A 21,025-nucleotide genomic window follows, 5' to 3' on the forward strand; every position below is an offset into this window, starting at 1 on the left:
AGTTTCCAGGCTTCAGGTCTGACACGGACACTGAAGAGGGGTAGTGTTCCAAGCTTAAGTGAACTCCAAGATCCATGAATTTGCTGAGATGAACTTGACCAGGGAAGAGAGGAGCAAAGGTCTGGGGAGAGTGAAAACAAAGGAAATATGGCTGGAGATGGTTTTTTGGAGCTCATTGTTTTTTGAACCCCACATTCTCCCAAAGCCAAGGAATGAAAGGGGCACTGTGATATAAGGCAGGCCTGGAAAGGAGCCATCACTCTGAAGTAATGGGGTGTGGGAGCTGCATGAGCAAGAAGAAGGTCATCTTTTTTTTTTTTTTTTTGAGAGGGAGAGAAAGAACAGGGGGAGGGGCAGAGAGAGAGGGAGAGAGAATCTCAAGGAGGCTTCACACCCAGTGTGGAGCCTGACACTGGGCTCAGTCTCACACCCCTGAGATCATGACCTGAGCTGAAAATCCAGAGTTGGATGCTTAACCGACTGAGCCACCCAAGTGCCCCAAGGAGGTCGTCTTTTGCCTGCAAAAGACCCCATTGCTTTTAGATGCTCTCCTAGGACCAAGACCAGCTTGGGAGCTGTGCCCCCATCTTTGCTCTACCCTCAAGATTGGAAGTGCTGCATTTTCCCCTCCCCAGATGCAGCAACCTAACCAGAAAAGCACCACCTGCCAGGTACTAGACAGCAGCAGATGGGCTCTCAGAGGAGGAAGAGAAGGGGTTAAAAGGAGGAGAGTGCCTGAGGGAGAGGAAGAGGGGAGAGTAGAGGGCCTAAGGGGAGGGGTTAGGGAGAGGATGGGGGGGGAGGCAAGGTGGGGGAAGGTGGGGGAAGGGGAGGGAGAGGGTGTAGGGAGAGGTTGTGGGGGGTAAGGGGGTGGTGAGAGGACCTGGGGGAGGTGGGGAGGAGAAGGAAGGGAGCTATGGAGTTAAAGAGAGGAGGAAAACACAACCCCTTGTCTTCTGGGGGCTTACAGTCAGGTGGGAGTGGGTGAAGCTCAAACATCTTCAGCCAGCCTCTGGAAGAAAACAACACACAACCTGGGGCCCCCAGGGGTTGAGAAGCATTTTAACAAGTAGGCAGGATCTGGAGAGGCCAGGAAGCTGGAACCAGGAGGGAAGTGAGGGGGACTGCATGTGTTTAGAGCCTCTTGCCTCATGTGATCTTCCAAGAGAGAGCCGGCTCCTGTCCCACATGGTCCAGCCTCGGAGAGGGGCACTAAGCACCAGCACCCCCACCAGCAGCTGCGCTCACCACCCCCCCCAGGTCAAGAGTCACTGCCTCCCTGAAGACGAGCTGTTCTCGGGGCTCTTCTCCTGACTGGTGGGTGACTCTGGAAACTTGCAGATCTTTCCTGTGCCTGTCTCCACCTAACTGGAAGGCTATGATGGAGACTGCATGAGATGGTAAGTGGGGAATGCTTTATAAACGGAAACCTTGATGCCCCCACTTGCGGCTCTTAGCAGACGTTCTGCATCTGCCCTGTGTCCCCCTCCCCCATGAGCATCTCTAGCCTGGACCTACTCGCCATCTCCACTTGGATGTGCGGCACTCATCTTTCCTTCTTCTCTTTCTTGAGTACGGTGGACACGCGATGTTACATTCATTTCAGCTGTACGATCAGCCTGGTGATGTGACAAGTGTATACATCACTCTAGGCTCGCCACACGTGTAGCTCCCATCTGTCCCCGGACAGCGCTATCTCAACCCCATTGTACTCCTTCCCGTGACTTGTTCATTCCAGAACAGGAAGCCGGTACCTCCGCTCCCCTCACCCACTTTGCCCATCCCCGCCCCCTCCTTTCCGGCAACTACCAGTTAGTTCTCCATATTTATAGGTTAGCTCTGCTTCCAACAGGCATCATCAGGGACTTCAAAACTAACCCCCTAATACCGTCTTCTAAACCTGCCCTACCTTCTAGTTGCCAAGGCCAAATCCATGGAAATGTCACTGACTCTTTTTTTTTTTTGCACACCCCCCGCCCCCGCATCTGAGCCACCAGCAAATCCTATTGGCTCCTGCCTTCAAAATACATCCAGAATCCAACTGCCACTGCCCCTGTGGCCTGGGCTGCCTCTGGCTCTGCCCTAGGCCCCTGGCTTAGCTGTCCCCCCTGCCCCAGCCCCGCTTGCCTCCTCGCATGTATTCTGTGCAAACACACACCAGGGCATGAGCAGAACAGTCCACTGGCCCCGCTGCACTCGGGGTGCCAGCCAGTCATTCCAGCAGAGCACAGGCCTGCAGGCTTGGGCCCCTTGTCTCCCCCGCCCCTCACCTCCTCCTCCTCAGCGGCAGGCACGCGGGCCTCCCTGCTCTGCCTCAGGTCCCGCACGCACTGCCACCTTGGGCCTTTGCTCGAGCCCGTCACTCTTTCTGGAAAGCTCTGCCCCAGACACCTGCATGGCTCAGAGTTTTCACCTCCAGATGACATTTGTCCCCACCCCAGGAGGCTGCACCCTCTCTGCTTTAGTTTTCTTCAGAATGCTTAGCACTTCTAATGGATTATATAACTTATTTATTGTTCCCTCTCCACCTCCTCCATCCCATAAATGCTTAAGAATTTTGTCTGCTTCTCTCCCCTCCCCCCTCCGCCCCCCGCCATATCTCTGGTTTTTATTATTTATTTATTTATTTAAAGATTTTATTTATTTATTTGACAGAGAGAGACACAGCAAGAAGGGAACACAAGCAGGGGGAGTGGGAGAGGGAGAAGCAGGCTTCCCGCTGAGCAGGGAGCCCCATGCGGGTCTCAATCCCAGGACCCCGGGATCATGACCTGAGCCGAAGGCAGGGCTTAACGACTGAGCCACCCAGGCGCCCCTATCCCTGGTTTTTAGAATAGTATCTGGAATGTAGGAGGCATTTGGGACATGCTTGAATGAATGAATGAATGAATGACGAGTGGTTGACTGTGCTCCCCCACCCCCAACCCCAGCCATGCTGGGGGGAAGTGAAGACACTGCAGTCCTGGGGTTGGAGGGCAGGTTGGCTACATTAAAAGCCCCGCTTGCTGCTACTAAAACCCTGAGGTCTTTCTATCTCGTTCTTTATAAAAAAGACACATCTCTCCCCTTCCAGCACAATCAGTTCAAAATCAGTAAAATAGAGCGTCTCTCTTCCTGTCGGTAAGAGCCTCGCTCCTTGGGCAGATGCTGGCCAGGCTGGCTGTCCGTTGAGGTGGGAGGGGGTCTGCACCCTTGGTTGAGGCTGGAGGTTTAGGAGACGGGGATGTTGTCCTGTTCCGGTGGGAGCACAGAGTAGAGATGTCTGCCCCTCTGGCAGCGCCGACCTCAGCTGCTGGGACTGAATGCAGGGGTGTTGAGAGGGGGGCTCCAGGGAGTAAGCGGAGACCGGCTGCAGAATGGGCCTCATGGGATGGCTCGGGGCGGGGGGGGCAGGTGTGAGGAGGTGAGAAGGGGGACACTGAGATGTCTCCCCCACACAGGTAAAGCAGTGATAAATTGGGGCCATCTGTGCTGTTGTTAGACATTCTAAGTTGAGAGCCAGACTCCCAGAACAAAGAAAACAGCTCTTCAAAGAGACAGGGAGGGAGGGAGGGAGAGAGAAAAACACAAACACAGCGGCCAGCATCCCGCTCACACACACACGCCCCTCATCTAATCATAAAAACATATTCCAAACAGGTTCCAGAGCTGTCCTTGGGAGGGATGTTTGAAATATATATATAGATAGATAGATATAGATCCCTGAAATTCTGTCAGATCTCTCTGGAAATGGCTCTGCTTGAACAGATTTTCCTGGACCTTCATTTCATGAATGTTGAAAACAGAATTTTTATAAGACGAAGCCAAACAGAACTGGTGACAATTGTGCTTGGAGGCCCTTCCCTGTTTTCTCTTCCTCCGTATCCCCACCCGCTCTCTCATGCCCCTGCCAGTTGCATTTCCCTCATTCCGCAGAGACCCCCATGGCTTCCGGAAGCTCTGAGGGCCTTTCTTTCATTATGCAGGGTCAGGAGCATGAGGAGGGCGGGAGACGGTGGGAACAGGCCCAACCTCAGGAGCAGGGGCCGAGGGGCTGCAATGGGGCAGCCCTGGTTCTTGCAGGGCTGCTGAGCTTGGCCTCTAGCCCTGTGGGGCCTCAGTCTTCTCAGTCCTATAATGGGAACGATGTGCCCACTGCACGGAGCTAGGGTGAGGATTTGAGGAGACAATGGATGTAAATGGGTGAGGGGGTCCTCGGGTCCTTGAGGAAGACTCTGAAGACTCTTTCCTCCCTGAGCTTGGAAGCAACCCCAGAAGGTTTCCCGGCCAGCCTTTTGTACCTGGGCCACAATCGCCTGGGATCACAGCTACTCCTTCTTAAAATTTCTGTTTCTCTCAATTTCTTGACAAATAAAAGGTGGGATTGGAGGCAGGTAAAAAAAAAAAAGCATAGGGGGATGAGATGAAGGAGTTTGGGGCTGTTGACAGGGACGGAACAGATGGAAACAAACGTGTGTTAAGAGGTTCCTCTGTGTCAGACACTGAATGTGACATTTAACGAAATCTTACCCATCCCTCTGAACCTCCCTGCCAGGAAGTGGACACTCTTACCCTGTACTCCAGAAAGGAAAGCCAAGGCTCCGATTGGAAATAATTTTCCCAGAATGACAGAGCTAGGGTTCAGTTCAGATCTGTCTCTTCTTGGTCCTGCTCCCACTGAGCTGGAAGGTCATCGACACACTTGTCTTCCACTGACTGCTGTGTGACCTCAGGCCTATGGCCTTATGTCTCTGGGCTTTCTCCCCCCACACCTGTAGAGCAAGAGGGGTGGACCAGAGGACTCCAGTGTAAGGCTTCATTATGGGGCAGATTGTGTATTGTCAAGATATTCCCGGTCCATCCCTGAGGGCAGGTTATGACTTCTGCTCCATCATGGCAGGCTTGCCCTGGTGACTTGCTTTCTCAGTGAAATCTAGTGGAAGTGATGTGTGCTGGGTCCAAGCAGAAGCCCGAAGAGCCACTGCAGGCTCCCACCATTGCCCCTTCGTTGGCCAGGTGGGGCTGCTCTCTGTCAGCCTGGGTCCTGGCATGGAGCGAATGTGGAACGGAGCTCCACAGACCCACCATGAACGTCAGTGTGAGCAAGACAGGACTCCTGGCTGTTTGTTGTAAACCACTAAGATTTGGGTCATTTGTTATTGACGATGGACTTAGCTTGAACTGACAGATACAACGAGGAAAGGTGCAGGCGGGGAGGGGACTGATTCTGCCCCTCCCTGAAAAACCAGGGCACAGGAAGGGCCTGGGAGTTCCCCTGAGGTGTAAATGGCTCACTGACTTAACTGAACTCCTACCCATCTTCCAGAACAGGTGTGTAAAGAATCTGGGGTTGGCGAGGGATGCTAATGTCCTGGGAGCAATGGAGCTGCCTGGCGAGAGTGTTGACATTCACCCCTCCGGTAAGAAAAGAGGAGAGAAGTAGGCAAGAGATCCAAACTACAGAGGATGCTGCCAGATGGTTCTTCTGTTTCTAAAAGGAAACAATGCTTTCAGGGCAGCAGAGACTCGTGCAGCTGATTTAGGGCAGCCCCCTTACTTCACAGGTGAAGAACTTGAGGGTCTGGGGGGTTCAAGGACTTGTATGGGGGTCGCGCTGCCAGTGAGGGTCGGAGCTGAGACTTGCGCCCAGGCCCGAGGAGTGCTAGCCTGGGTTGGACCTTCTGGTTTCTTTTTAGATATTAACAGTAACAATTCTCCCAAAGGAAAGGGCAAATCACTTGACTTTAAGGCTAGCAAGGAAGGTGGGAGCTGGGGACGGGGTTCCTCCAGCCCCCCGGGGAAAGCGAAGTCACGGGCAGATTAGGAAGACAGGCCACCACTTGCTCCAGCAGGTGAGCGTGAGGATTTGTCCTTGGAGGAGAAAGGACAGGACCCGGTGGGCCTAGTATGCCCAGGCTTCGGATTGCCCACTTACCATATTTCATCTCCTGCAGATCCTGTGACACAAAGGGAGGATTCCTGTTTATTATGTGAGTCACTTGAGGCTTAGGGAAGTGAAACAATGTGCAAGATCTCACGTGTAAGTGCTAGAGCTGGGCGTGGTACCACGTCAGCATGACCTTGCTGAGGGAGGCGGTGGAGAGAGGATGGGGGTGGTGGGGTGGGGGCACGGTTGTCAGACTCTCAGCCAGCAGCTTCCAGCCAGGGCCTCCTGGAGCTCACCTGGAAGGGCTCAAGCCTGTGGCCAGACGAGCCTGGGGTCCCTTTGTCATGTCAGCCTGTGTGGCGGGGTGGTGCCCCACCTCCCTTGCAGCAGCTAAGGGATGAGCCAGGTTGCCGGTGTGGTCTTGACTGTGTGGAAAGACCCATAGGACCCCTGGAGCCCCCAGGGGCCACCTGCTTGGGACAGACCCTAGATTACAGATCTGTCAGTACAGGGTTCTGGCAGGGAGGGGCCAGGCCAGGGGAGAGCTTGACGGAGCCTGGCTGTGGCCCAATGCACGTTTGTGGCTGGACATTTCCTCCCAACTAATAAACAAACAATCATTATTTTTCTCTGGCCAAATGGAAGCTAGTCTCAGAGCGCTCAGCAAGAGAGCAATAATAGTGGGTTATTGACAGACAGGGACAGCTTAATAGGCCACAGACCGATGCGGATCTGAGATTGATGAGGGCTGTGCTATCGATTATTGGAACCCCTTCCAGCCTTCCTGAGGGGCTCCCCACTCTATTTTCTGTCCCGGGCAGGGCTCTGGTGCCTCCCCCAGCCATTAGCTGGGCAGTGGGGAGGGCTGGGCCCCGTCTGCCCTAATTCCGAGGGCAGAAAACATATTTGTAACATGAGGAACGTGATGACTCTCAAAAGTTCATGGCTTCAGCCACAAATCCTGGACACATAAGCCACGGTTCTATTTTCTTCTACAGCAGGGCAAAGACAGCACATTTCATCAAGATAGGAAACACCGACCCCAGATGTAGCAACCCCCCACCCATTCTTATCTTGTAGTAACTGGAGCCCAGGGACCTTGCAGTACCCTCTTACCAGGAGGTGGGGCAGAAGGAAAGAGGGGACTGCTGCCCACCCCAGGCTGGCCCTGACAGAGCATGGAATGACAAAGCGACTGGGAACCAGGGAGGCCAGCCAGCAGGATCTACGTCCGTGGTGCCCTGGAATTTCGGTCAACCCCTACAATTGTGGATAAAATGTTGTACATGTGGTCCATAGCATTTATGAGATTTTCAAAGGGGTCAATGCAAGCTAAGTACCGGGACGCTGGCTACCCCTCCGCTTTGCTGATGTGAGTGGCAACTCCTGCTGGTGCTTATCTGCATAGCCAAGAGAGGGGACCCCTGAGTCTCACCTGCCACCGCCCTCTCTCTTCTCCCACGGCCCAGCGAGCAGCTGCTCACCTTGTTTTCTGAACTCGGGGCACCTCATGCTCAGCAAGGCAGCCCGTAGGGCCCCCATGCACGGGCCCGCCAGGCCATGACCTCCTGGCCCTTCTGGGGGAAAGAGCCCTGCCCCCCCATTCCCAGGCCCCAGCACATATAGGAAGGGAGAATGGGCCCTGTAAGACAGCTCCTGAGTACCCACATGGCCTTTAGTTGAAGGGCCACAGGGGCCCCTCACCCTCCATGAGTGTCCAGCCTCCCTCATGCTGCGGACAGGCAGGGCCTCAGCAAGGTGGGCCGTGTGGCCTGCAGGCAGTGCTTCCGGATGAGGAAACGCCAGGGGCTCTGAGGATGCAGAGGGGGACTTAGCCTCTGCTCAGGCCTCCTTGGAGGAATCACCAGCATCTGCAGAAGGGAGGCACCAGGGTGTTTCGAGGGCCTGCACATGGTCCTGGGGGGAGAAGGAGGAGACAGAATTAGCCTGAGAGCTTCCAGCACCGTATTGAGAGGAAGAGTCCCAGCTGATGGCCTGGCGCGGCCGCCTCACGAGGAGCTGATCTGCAGTGGAGGGGGGATGCCGGCAAAGGCCTGGGGGCTTTCACGATTCTGCAGTGCGAGGGGAAGGGAGGAGACCAGATGGTGTCCTCCCAAACCCTGTTCCCCTGGCTCTGCCCTCCCCGAGGGCTGTGGATGAGAGTCTGCAGCTGGTGCAGAAGCTGCTGTTTTCCCCAGAACCCCTGAGAGAAGGGGCAAAAGCATCCATAAAGACAAAGGACATCTCCCCGATGGCAGCGCCCTGTGGGGCAGGAGTGTCCAGTGGCCTGGCTTTGTCCCCCCCTGGGGGAGAGTGGGAGAATGTGAGCAGGTGGCGCGAGTTTCAGGAGGTGTCTCGGGGGGCCTCCAACGTGGACCCGGGCACGACTGTGTCAGAGGAAGGCTCTGGAGACGCTGTGATCACAGGCGGAGGCCTGGCCGGCAGACCCCACACAAGTGCAGGGGATGCAGGCTTGGGAGGCCTGGCTGCCAGGACACGCTGGTGCTTTCGAGCCTCACACCAGACAAGTCTATTAACTGGTCACTTGTTGTCTTTCGTCTGTGCTGCAGTACCAGCCATTAATGGTCATTAATAAATGATAAGGGTGGTTGAACTTCACAGTTCTGACAGTTTGTACCAGGTCTAACTTCACAGTTTGGACAGTTGGACACTTCATTTGCAGACTCTAGTGAGTTAGACCCACAGGTCCTGCTGTGTGTGTGTGTGTGTTTTAAAGATTTATTTATTTTAAAGAGAGAGAGAGAGAGAATCTCTAGCAGACTCCCCGCTGAGTGCAGAGCCTGAGGCAGGATGCAGGGCTTTTTCTCACAACCCTGAGATCATGACCCTGAGATCATGACCTAAGCTGAAATCTAGAGTCGGTTGCTTTTTTTTTTTTTTTTTTTTTTAACTTTTTACGGTTGCTTAACTGATTGGGCCACCGAGGCACCCCGTCTTGTGGTTCTTTGCCTGAAACTGTCATCATTAGAATCCTTGCCCCATCTCCTAGTCTTGTCCAAATTGCACAAAGAGTTTGCTCTACTCCAGAGTAGAACTTCTTCCTACCTACCTCGTTCCCAAACCCGAGGTCAGGTGTACAGTTTGAAAAACTCACCAAGAGGTCCAGAGTCTGGTCAAGGCTTTACAGTCCTTCCTTATGTCCAGTTCTTGCCTTGGGCTCTTGCCCCGATTCCTAGATACCACTGGATGCTCAGCAGGTGACCCGGTCTGTGATGCACCTGCTGTCCTGGCAGGGAAGCTGTGTCCAGCGTCAGTGCCTTGGGGTTTAGCCACAGCTGCGTCAGGCACCAAGACAAATGCAAACTGAACACTGAGGCTTTGGGGACCAAGGTACAAATAAAAGAATAATCAGCACACTTCCGATTGCTCTTTCCTGCTGGGATCAAGAGGCACAGACACGAAGCGCCCGCATCATGCACAGGCCACACTCCGCACTAGATGCAGGAACCACGAGTGAGCAGAGCACCCGGATGTTTGTAAGTCAAGTCAGAGCAGCCAGAGACAGCTGGGACCAAATCTCACCTGCTTAACATTTCCAGGCATGTCTCTCTCTGCGGTTATTGTCTTATCAAAGATTTATATCGGTCTCATAAGCATCGTTCAATCCTTGGTCTCTCGTGAGGTCTAAAGCCAAGAATTGACATTTCTTCAATGTAAATAGGAAATATTACAGAATGAATTGAGAACAGTTTTTTTTTAAAATTGCTTTCTTGACTTTTAACCCTGCAGTCTTGCCGACTGTTTAATTCTACTTGCAGTGGCTCAGGAACAAGCCTGAGGTTTCTGTCATGTGACACCGGGGTTTCAAGGCAGACCATCCACCTCTCCAAAGAGTAGCTCAGGTCTGCTGGTCCAAGTCACTACATGAACCCCAACGTTCCAAGAGGGCGGGAGGTTGGGCCTGGAGGGAGGCACGTGGCCATGAGCATGTGCGTGGCCCAGCCTGGGAATGAGTCTCATTCATGAATTGAAGAATCGAGCCGGGCACTTGGAAGGCCTTCCCCAGGGAAACCAGGTTAGTGACAGGAGTTTGTCTGTGGGCGGGTTCCCAGGCGCATATCAAACCCATGATGTCTTCAAGACAGTGCTGTGCAACTGCTTTTCACCTTTTATCGAACAGCTGCTCTGTGCCTTTTATAAACATCGTCTCTTCTGGTGCTCACAGCTGCGTGGGGCTGGTCCGAGGAGTCCCCCGTCGCGAGGCAAACGCAAAACATCTGGAGGCCAAGGGTAATCCTGAAGCCACACAGCCCCACGGTCACCTTGACTGTGGTCCTAGGAGTCGGTCCTGGGGAACAAAGGCCCACCTGTGCCCACCGAGAGCCTGGCCACGGGAGGCAGGGACTGAGGGTAGAGTGTAGGCATGTGTGTGTGTGTGTGTGTATGCATGCGCCCACGTGTGCGCACGCACAAGCATGCGGGCTCTGGTGAGGAGCAAGCTGAGAGGAGAGGGGACTGTAGGGTGTGATGGGGGAGACGTGAGGGCTGCTCCCCTGCCCCTTCTCCTGCCTCTCCTTGTCTCCATGCCCCCTGGCCTCTTCCTTCCCCTCCCCTCACTGCTTCTCCGTCCCTCAGCTGCCACCTCTGTTCTGGGACAACCCCCGGGGGCTGTGAAGGGGGTGGGGAGGGCCTCCCTGGCACTGTCTGTCAGCTGCTGGACCAGCCCCGAGACACATCATCCTTTCCAGCTCCCAGGCGGTGGAGACCGCCGGAATGTGCTCAGGGTAGGGGCTCCCTTCTTCACTGAGGCCCGAGCCTGGCGTGCCTGGCTTCTAGAAACTCACAGATGAAGCAGGTAAACTGTGGTGTGTGCGCACGTGTGTAAGCATGTATGTGCACATGTGTGTATACATGTGTGTGCCTGTGTGTTGGTGTTTATGTGCCTGTGTGTGCTTGTCCCCAAGTGTGCCTGTGTGTGTAAGCATGTATGTGCACGCGTGTGTGCATGTGTGTGTGTGTACAGTGGGCACAATCGGCTTCCTTTTTTTTTTTTTTTAAGATTTTATTTATTTATTCATGAGAGACAGAGAGAGAGACAGAGGCAGAGGGAGAAGCAGGCTCCCCGCGGAGCAGGGACCCCGACGCGGGACTCGATCCCAGGACCCTGGGATCATGATCTGAGCCGAAGGCAGACGCTTAACCGACCGAGCCACCCAGGCGTCCCCACAATCGGCTTCCTAACAGACGAGCTCACCTAGGTTACCTCAAACATGGAGTTGGCCTGGATTTAGAGCATCATTCATATGGCATACATTCCATTTACACACCCGTTTGCAGAGATGTACAAAGGGAAAGGCACCTACAGGCAGGAGAAGTGAGGAAATATGTTGGTTTCTTTGCTTTCCTGAGGACTTTCCCCTTTCCTATTCAGGCTCCACTTCCTGGAAGCATTGCGGTATTCAGGTTTCTATTTCTCCTGGAAGGAGACAACACTGCCGGGATCGCCTCCTACCTCCCTGCCCGGCCCCCGTGGGCCTCCCATTGAGCCTCCTGGCCTGGCGCACTGCCGGGTGCAGAGCAGAAGCTCAGAACACAGTCAGGGGAACAGCGAGCATTCACCCCTCCTGCCCTGGCCTTGCCCTCTGCCCTCTCCGCCCACCCCCTTCTGTCCCCCCAGCTCTGGGACAGTGACTGTATTTTCTGCTTTGCTTCCTTCCTCCTCACTCCCAGCTCCTCCTTGACAGAGCCAGGAAGCACAGTGAGTGTGTGGGGGATGCGGTGGGCAGCGGACCCTTTGGCCCTGCTCGGGGTCCAGCACATTTTAAGGCCCCAGCTGCGTGCTCCCAGGGCTGCTGACAGGAGGGGCTATTTCTGGGTTGGAGGAGAGCTACCGAGGCCGACTGGGAGGGTATTTATAGAGCCAACCTTGGAGAACAGGGATGCTCATATCCCTGGAACCTTCCCTCGTTTAGAAGTTGCTAAAGATAGAGCTGTGTGGCATCTGGTATGAGACAAGGTCCACTAATTCCTTTGAAATCCACCAAGAACATTCTCCTAATAAATGCTGACCAGTTTTCTCGGTGCTGACTTCTTCCTCTCCCTCAGCACCCTCCTCCATCCTGCTTCTTGGCTGTCCCAGGCGGATAACCGTCCACTACTGGGGAAACTGAGAGAGCAAGCAGAAAAAAGCAAACTGCTTAAGATAACGTGATATCTCTGTGATGCTGCCCAACGAAGAGCTGGCCTCAGCGGGGGCGGGGGGGGGAGAAAGGGGACGGCAACCCATGTTTTTCGTCATTTGCGAGCACTGTGCCAGGTGACACAGGCAGGATGGCGTTTCATCCTTGCACGGTCTCTGTGAAGTCAGTGTTAGAACACCCATTTTGCAGATGAACAAACTAAGGCCTAGGGACTTGCCTAAAATTGGTCCAAACTGGTGAAGTCGAGATGCTACTCACCCAACTCAGCCTAGGAAACCGGGGAGGGAGCCAGGAGAATAGTGGCACTGGTCTCCAAATTTCAGATGTGCATTTAGAACCATGACCCTCAAGGCTAGTGGGTTTTAAGGCTGTACTTGGTGACTACTCTTCCCTCTCATCTTTTGCCCTGAAATGAGAACAATTTCTGCACACCAGGCCTGGTAGGGCAGTTTCTAGAGGGTGACAGATTCCCCCTTTTACCCAAAAGCGGGACCCCCTCAGGTACCTTATGAAATGTCGCCATCCCACTACCTGTCCATCACCCTTGACAAAATGAGGATATGACGTGAATGGATGGATATCTGGTGAGTGCCTACTGCAAACTAGACACCACCTCTCTCTCTCGGGAAGACGCAGACTCTATCTGCTCCCACCCTCCTGGCAAGCCTGGGACTTAAGGGTTTTTTCTCTCCCGGTCATAGGTGATGTGAGGGCTTGGAGAGGTTAAGTACTGGCTCCATGTCCTACAGACAGCACGAGGAGGCCCCGCTGAGACGCCGACCTCGGGAACATCTGCCCCAGTTAGCACCTATTGACTCCCTGGCTCGGGCAGCATCTGGCACAGAGATCGGATTCAGTAGCTGCCTGGTTGGTTTGGTATTTTTGCCAATTCTCCATCGACCACTCCACATCTGATCGCATCGCCTGTGCAGCGGGTAATGGGATTTGATGGTTAAGGTGACCCCTGCTCAGCCAAGCCACAGCCCATCCGTCCCCCTTCCGAGTACAAGCTGCCTTCCAGCTCAGCCGGGAGGGGGTGGGGGCCAACATTGAACTCCCGTGTTTGGACATGGGGCTGCGTGGTCAGGGCTGCCGGGGCTGGAGGCCTGTCCCTCTCCAGGCTGGGGGGGTCCTCTTGAAACCTTGACATCCAACATCCAGGTGCCTTCTCAGATCTCCTGGGAAGCCAGGAGGGAGTGGGCAGGGTGGTAGGACCACACATGAGAAAGGGAACTTGGGGTCTGCTTCTTCCTGGCTGAGAATATTCCAATCTGTCCCTTCCACTGACTTAAACTCTACTCATTCTTAGGGCCTGTCTGAGGTCCCCTCTTTCTGGAAAACTCATTTCTCTACCTACCAGAACACCTGCTTTGTGTTCTACACATTCTGGAACCACAAAATCTGTGAACTTCAGAGAACACAGTCGATCTCCTAGCCAACTCTGGAATTCCTTCCCCATCATCCCTCTAGTGTCCATCCTCCGCTAACCTCTGTACTTCTCAAAGCAACCCATTCCTTGATGAGACTGCTCGGAAGCATTGGGACATTTACTCTCTTTGAACAGAAATATGTCTCTGGTGGCCCATCACTGAGACCTACCCTCTGGATTTGGTCCTTTGGCAGACGCCAGATCTTTAGAGAAAACTCTTAGGGCTCCTCTGGGTCTTCTCTTTCCCAAACAAGACCGGAAGAACCTCAGCAAAACCCAAGAAGTGTGCTTCCTAGAGGCCGTGCCTTCGGAGGACAGTGCCAAATGAGGCCATCTGCAGGTGCATTGGGGCACATGTAGTCGAAGGTTTAAATGACATCATTTTAACAACAACTCTCAGAACACTGGGATAGTCCCATTAGCACTGAAAAAATTACGAAGTTTCATTAAAAGCAAAAATCAAACTTAGGAATTTACAAATTTGCCAGCCGTAGTTTAAAAACCCCTTTCTTGCTAACGGATTACATCTGCTGGGTTGGAGGCTTGTCAGAGGAGGGGGCTCGTGCAGACAGGCAGTGGTCTGACCCGTGGCTCAGGCGGCGATCTATGTGAAGACCCCCGCAGAGCTACCCAGAGGCCAGGCAGGATTGGTGAGGGACATGCATCTTCTGGGGAGAAACTAGTGGGAAAGCAACACGGCAGGAGCCGTGGGAGTGGGAGGGGGTGTCATGGAGGCCCTGCTGCTGGCTGCCGGCTACCCGCTCTTCTGCATGGTGGGCCCCACTTGGGGAGGGAGTCATCCTTGGCCCCGTGTTATACATGAAGGACTGAGGACAGCTGGCCAGGGCCTCCGGAACTGGCAGAAAATGTCCCTGTCCCCTGCCCCCACCCCAACCTCCCGGTGACAAAGGCATCCTTTCAATTTAACCAAGAAGGGGTAACCCCTGCCCCCACCCACTCCTCAGGGACTCGAGAGGAGGCTCTTTGAAGAAAGGTACCAAGTATGGTGACATCATCCTTCTTACTGAGAATCATAATAATCGTCTTAGCAGCCACTGATTTTCCTGGGGCCCCACTGTCTCTCAGAAGGAGTCCCTCAACCTGGCCCTGGCCTAGTAGAGCCTGCCACCCCTTGTGCCAACCTGTGCCCTCTGCTGGTGAAAATGAATCCGATTGTCCAGGAGCATCTCTGGGTGGTGGTGAAACGTCACAGGAGGAAGCCGATTTAACACTCAGCTCCATTGTCCTGAGTGCCCACTTTCTTTACTTGTCTCTATCCTCAAATGCCACCCCCAGCCCACCTTGGAGAAAGAGGGAGCAGTGGCACAGAGCCTGATGATCCCGCACCTGCACCAGCGGAGCACCCGCCCGCAGCCCCAGTGAAGCAAGGGCAGGGGGCTGCCAAGGCTGGGGCCCCAACACGGGCAAGTCAGCACTGCAGGGGGGCGGGCAGGAGCTGTAAGCACCTAATGGTCTGGAGCCCTGGTGCCCAAGCTTGAATGTAAATCACAGCAGATTGGGCTGCTTGAGAAAAATACATATTTCAGGGCCCCTTGCCCTTGTCTTTGTTGACGAACTTCCTCTCTTCCCCTGGATTTTGCTCGGTTGTGGCCTCTGGGTCACATCATCTCAGTTCCCCCAGAAAGAGCTGTTCTGTTCATCTTGCCCCCAGGTGGTCATCTCTGTGGCCGCATGCCTAGCAGTTTATGCTTTTTAGAGGAGAATTTTGGAATGGTCACCATGTGCCAAGGTCTATGCAAAGAGCTTTATCTATATTACCTCACTTAATCCTTGCAACCGTTTCTATTGCCATTTACCAACAAGGAGACTGAAGCTTACAGAGTCTAAAGTAACCCAACGTCATATAGAAAATACAGGGTGGGGGTTCAAACCCAGGTCTGTGGGATTTCCGGACCTACACATCTAACCACTACCCCATTCAGCAAGGATCACTGGAGGGCAGCAAATGTTTGGGGAATGAATAAATGGTACAAACATGTGAGTGAGTGCAGGAGGGAGGGGTGGAGGGAGGGAGGGAGGGAGGAAGGGCTATACGTGTATGACCTGAGTGACCAGCCACATGTTAGCCTAGATCCACTGGTGATTGTAGGGACATACTAAGGACAGAGACTAGCATGCTCTGGTTTTAGGACAGAGTGCAAAGGCCCTGAGTTTGCCCTGAGTTTGCGAGCCTGTGGAGGTGAGAGGGAAGTAAACCTTGAAGGTGGTGCTGCTTAGAACACAGGCTCTAGCCTCGGCTCTGGAGAATGACCTTCTGGAGAGCAGGGCCTATTTTGTGTTCTCACTTTCCTTCCTTCCTTCCTTCCTTCCTTCCTTCCTTCCTTCCTTCCTTCCTTCCTTCCTTCCTTCCGTCCTTCCTTCCTTCTGTCCTTCCTTCCTTCCTTTCCTTCTTTCCTTCCTTCCTTCCTTCCTTTCCTTCTTTCCTTCCTTCCTTTCCTTTCTTCTTTCCTTCCTTTCCTTCCTTCCTTCCTTCCTTCCTTCTGTCCTTCCTTCCTTCCGTCCTTCCTTCCTTCTGTCTTTCCTTCCTTCCTTCCTTCCTTTCCTTCCTTCCTTCCTTTCCTTCCTTCCTTTCCTTCCTTCCTTTCCTTCCTTCCTTCCTTCCTTCCTTCCTTCCTTCCTTCCTTCCTTTCTTCCTTCCTTCCTTCCTTTCCTTCTTTCCTTCCTTCCTTCCTTTCCTTCCTTTCTTTCTTCCTTCCTTCCTTCTGTCCTTCCTTCCTTTCTTGAGTGAGCTTTAGGCCCGAGATCAAGAGGCGGTTGCTCTATGGAGCCAGACAGGTGCCCCCGTGTTCTCACTTTCTAAACTGCACTCTTGGAAAAAGGTGGATGCTTAGTGGATGCACACACAACGCATTCATTAGATCATTGTTTTCACTCATTGGTTCATTCACGGGAGGCCAGTCCTTGCTTGCTTCCATGGCCGCTCATGCACAGGGCTCCCCAGTGGCTGCGCTCTGAGGCTCCCCTGCAGAGAGAAGCCCCTGGACCCTGGTGTGGAGGGCACCTCCCTCCTCCAGGCCTCATTCAGTCTGTGAAAAATCCCACAGTGGACTTGGTTCTCGAAGTGTCTCCTGCGCTGGCTTCTCCACCCTAAGATCTTGTCCACCGGGCTCTTGGGGACACCACTGCCGGCCTTCTTGATCGGGCTGGGCTGTCAGAACCCTGTCCCTGGGCCTGTGCCTCCTGCCTCCGGCAGGTGACTCCCTGCACAGCTGGGAGAGTGAGCTGCTGCTTCTGCCCAGACAGCAGGCACTGGAAATTATTCAGGAATAACAAACAGGCCAGAAACATTTGCATAAGGAATCACGCAGAACAATACATGTTATTTAAACCATCTCTGGTTGGCAACAGAAGTAAAAAGCAGCTGAGATGAATCTGCAATGCAAATCAGCCTTATTTGGAACAGAGGCTCAGCGTGTTTGGGGGTGGGGGGTGCTGCCAGAGACAGGGAGAAAGAAAGCACCATTGTCTCCCCTGCCCCCCCAACTCCTCCTTCTCCGCCCGCCTACATTTTCCCATTTCTCTCCTTCCCTCTCTTCTTCAGAGATTAATGGAAACAATTTGTCTTCTAATGTGACTACAGCTTATGAATTCTTTGTCTCACTCTAATCCTTTAAATTATCCACATAATAAAATATGTATCCAGTGATTTCAGGTCATAATTCCATCTTCCAGGGAAGGTGGGGAGGGGTAGGTGAGCTGATGCAGTCCCTTCTCAGGCTTAGTTCCTCCTCTCCATTTGTCTATACGTGTCATCCTTTTTTTGTTTTGTGGTGTTTGCTTAATTATCTACCACTTGCTTCCTCTTAACGGGCTGGGGTTGGGGCGCAGGTGCGAGCATGAAGGGGCTTTGCAGGACGAGGGGGCCGCTCGGCCTCCTCAGCACCAGCCCAAGACTCCTGCCTCCCCAGGGCAGCCAGTTCCAGAGAGCCAAGCTTTGACTACCTAAGGTCCAAAGGGTCTTTAAAAGCCCGGTCTCCCTGGTCTGTGGGTCTCATGCAGGTGACAATTCAACATTGAGCAGTCTGGGTGTTGCCCCCCATCTGCAGGACATCACAGTACAATTCCCTGCTAAATACACAGGCCAGTCCTTCCCCAGAGAGTCTGGCAAGCTCACCATCAGTCCCTGGGGGCCCCAGGGTTGGCTGCCTTCAAAGCCATTTAAGAGGTGTCTTACCCGCTGTGCATCTGAGAGCCGGCCCTGGAACTGGGGCCCACGTGCTAGGCGCCCTCCTCAAAGCCCCACGGTGTTCCATGTGGCAGTCATGGCATGTGATTCTGCATCGCATGGCCTGCACTCCAGTGCTGAGCCGAGGGTGGGCTGGAGGGTGGGCCTATGTGGAAGCAAAGTCTAGTTGTAATTTGCATGAAAGCATCATAAGGACAGGCTTGGCTCTGTCCTCATCACCATTCGGGTTTGCATTGGCATTGGGTCCTGGCCCCACAGTGGCCTTGCCCTTGCTCCAATGACTCAGGGCACCCCGTGGAAGTCTCTCCTTCCAAGTCTGCCCTTGGGCCTCGTGGGGAGGGTGCACGCCCGGTCCACAGAGCAGGCGGTGCCAGGGATGAACACAGGCCCCGGTGTGCCGAGCATCTCCCCTAGTCTCCTTGGGTGATGCCTCCATTTCAACCAACACCCCTGTCTACATGGCGCCGGACCATCACCAGAAATCCCTCTGTGTCACAGGACTGGTGATAGCCCAGCGAGGTGCTCTGCAAAGTCTATGCAACGAGAAGCCCTCCCTGCCCCCGTGCAGGGTTGGGGCAGAGCAGCCTAGAGAAGGGAGGGACATGGAGCTCTCAGGGGCAGGATCAGAGAAATGGGCTGCCACAGACCACAGGACGGCGATGGAATCTGCAGACGGAGTGGGGAGGGGACCCTTGAGAGCTGAGTGGGTCCTGGCCCAGGTGGAAGGGGAGGCCCTTACTCTCTTAGCCACAGAAACCAAAAAACAGAGAGGCTTTATGTAACTCATTTGGAGGCAAAACCTGCCCTGAACTGAGGCTATTTATAGCCTTTTATTTATCCCCACTTGGCGTGAATATTCATGGATCTCCCTGCAGTGGTATTAATGTGCCTGATTGCTGGGAGTTGGCCCAGACCTGGCTGGGATGTTTTATACACCAGAGGGAATAAGCATCCTGTCCCCTCCCTAACATCAGAAACCTTCCAGATTCTGGCACACAGCAGGCCCCAGAGGTTGAGGGTAAAGGGCTGGGGACTAAGATGCATTGGAAAGCTGGTTTTGTGTCTGAGCAGGTGGCGGTGGGCACAGAAGGGCAAGGGCAGGTGGACCAGGCGGTTTGAAGGAGGCCTGAGAGGATCAGGCGGTGAGAGGGAGGACGGAGGGGATGAGAGTGGGGTGTGAAGGATGCAGAGGGGGCTCAGATGAATGGCTGGAGTGTAGGGGCCCTTCAGTTTTCCAATAGTGATGATGAGTTTTAAGTCAGACACTTTCTATTAGAGCCTGTCTTGAGAAGGGGGTGCCCGAATGCACTGTCTCCCTTGGGAAAACAGGCTCAGGTCAGACATCAGGGAGAGTTGTTGGGGCCCAACTATGGAACCACGAATGGCTCAGGGTGGTAGGGTTTGTGTCTGGGGCACCCAGTGCTGTAGGCTCTTTGGCCTCTGGTCTCCGGTGTGATGGGGCTGCAGCCTGTGTGGAACCCGGAGGAAAACAGACAAGCAGGTCAGGACAACAAACCCTCAGGCTCTGCTCAGGGATTCTCTGCATAGACATCTGGGTAGGGCCAGGATCTGGGGCTCGGGGGATCCCACTTTGGGAAACAGAGCTCAGGCAATGCCCTTTTCCAGAAGCAAAAATTAATCCTTCCCAAGAGCCCCATCTGCCTCCCTCTCCTACCCCCTCACTTGCTGTCCCAGGAAATAACCCTGCTAAAGTGGACTGTGACACGGAGAATCTGAAATGGTAGGAAGCCCTATCATGTGGTTGTGCTACCCCAAGCCTGGTACCCTCACAGGCGACAGGAATGCCCCAGAGGGCTGTTTTCTTCTCTGCCTCTCCTCAGGGACAGACAGCACCTTGCTGTCTGATGTAAAAGCTTTTTTTTCTCCCAAAGAACATCAGAGTTGGGCTGACCTTAGAGAATATTCAGTCCACTCACCCCACTTTACAGAGGAGGAAACTGAAGCAAAGGTAGGGAAAGTGGAACCTGACTTCCAAGTTCCTTCTCCCTCCTGAATCCTGTCCCATTGCTCCTCACCAACCCATCCCCCAGCGCCTCCCTTCCTCATTCCAGGCTAAAAAAAATTCTCCTTCCTAAGGACTCACACGTTTTAAATATTTGGAGACTGTTGTCACGTCACTCTGTGGTTGTTGCTTAGCCCAACAATCCAGCAATGTATATTTAAATACTTTTTTTTTCCCTTGGGTCTGGTGCAGTCTTCCCTGCATGCCTTCTTCCCTCCTCTCATCCTGTGGTCATCCAGCTGGTTCCAGTGCCCCCTGCTCGGCTCTTGGGGCCTGGGAGGATGCATGGGCCTTTGGAGAGGTGCAGGGAGAGGACCCTGGGGAGGTGGGCACAGGAAGGAGCCTCCTGCCCTCTCTGAGAAGAACTGGAGCCTACCACCTCCACACTCTCTGTCTGCATGCCGAGCATGGGCAACCCAGGGTCCCCCAGAGGCCACTCATGGCAGCGAGGAAGCTGGAGGAGTGTGGACTCTGGATCCAGACTAAAGGCCATGGAGTCAGCTCTTGTGTGGTCCTCAGTGTCTGAGCCTCTGGTTCCTCATCTTAAAGTACAATAACAATCGTCACCCTAGGGTAAGGTCAGGACCAGGACCTCTGGGGTTACCCTGACCTTGTTTATTGATGGCAGGACAGGGCTGACAAGCCAGTTTAGGGGGACAATGGGAGAAATTATTTGAAATTGGATTTTCCATGAAAAGTCCAAGAATGCCTACTTTGGTTGTTCTTTCCATTGGTGGTATTTGGTATTTAATTGTAATCATTAACTAATAAAATTAATTGCCATTTATTCAACATGTTTTAGTTTATTTTAGTAAATGTACTATATTTTCACTTAATTCCCATAAGAATTAAGTCAAGTATTTACTATTATTATTAAGGGTCCCATTTTACAGATGAGAAAGCTGAGCTCAGAGAGGCCAAGTGACTTTACCAAGGTAATCTAGTGGACGGAATCAAGACCAAATTACCAAGTCTTGTCTTCTAGACAAATTAAGGCTTATTCCATATTGCAACATTCTAAAACTAGGAAGGCAAATTACTTTCTTGCCTACAAAACCATTCCCATGCCACAACTTTAGGCCTTTCAGAATGGGAACTAGAGTGAATACATAAATTATAGCATATTCATAATGACTACTACATATCAGTACAAGTAAATAAACTAGAACTACATATATCAACATGAATATGATTGAAGGAACATGTGTTGAGAGAGAAGTGAGTTGCGGAAGAATATACACAGTGTGATACCATTATATGTTTCAAAGAAGTGTCATATTTAAAAAATAATAGCATGTGCTTACCATAAAACTTAGCAATTGCAATCTCAGCCATTCAC

The sequence above is a fragment of the Mirounga leonina genome, unplaced genomic scaffold (genome assembly GCF_011800145.1).
Source record: "Mirounga leonina isolate KUSES-001 unplaced genomic scaffold, KU_Mleo_1.0 Mir_154, whole genome shotgun sequence".
Classification (NCBI taxonomy): Eukaryota; Metazoa; Chordata; class Mammalia; order Carnivora; family Phocidae; genus Mirounga; species Mirounga leonina.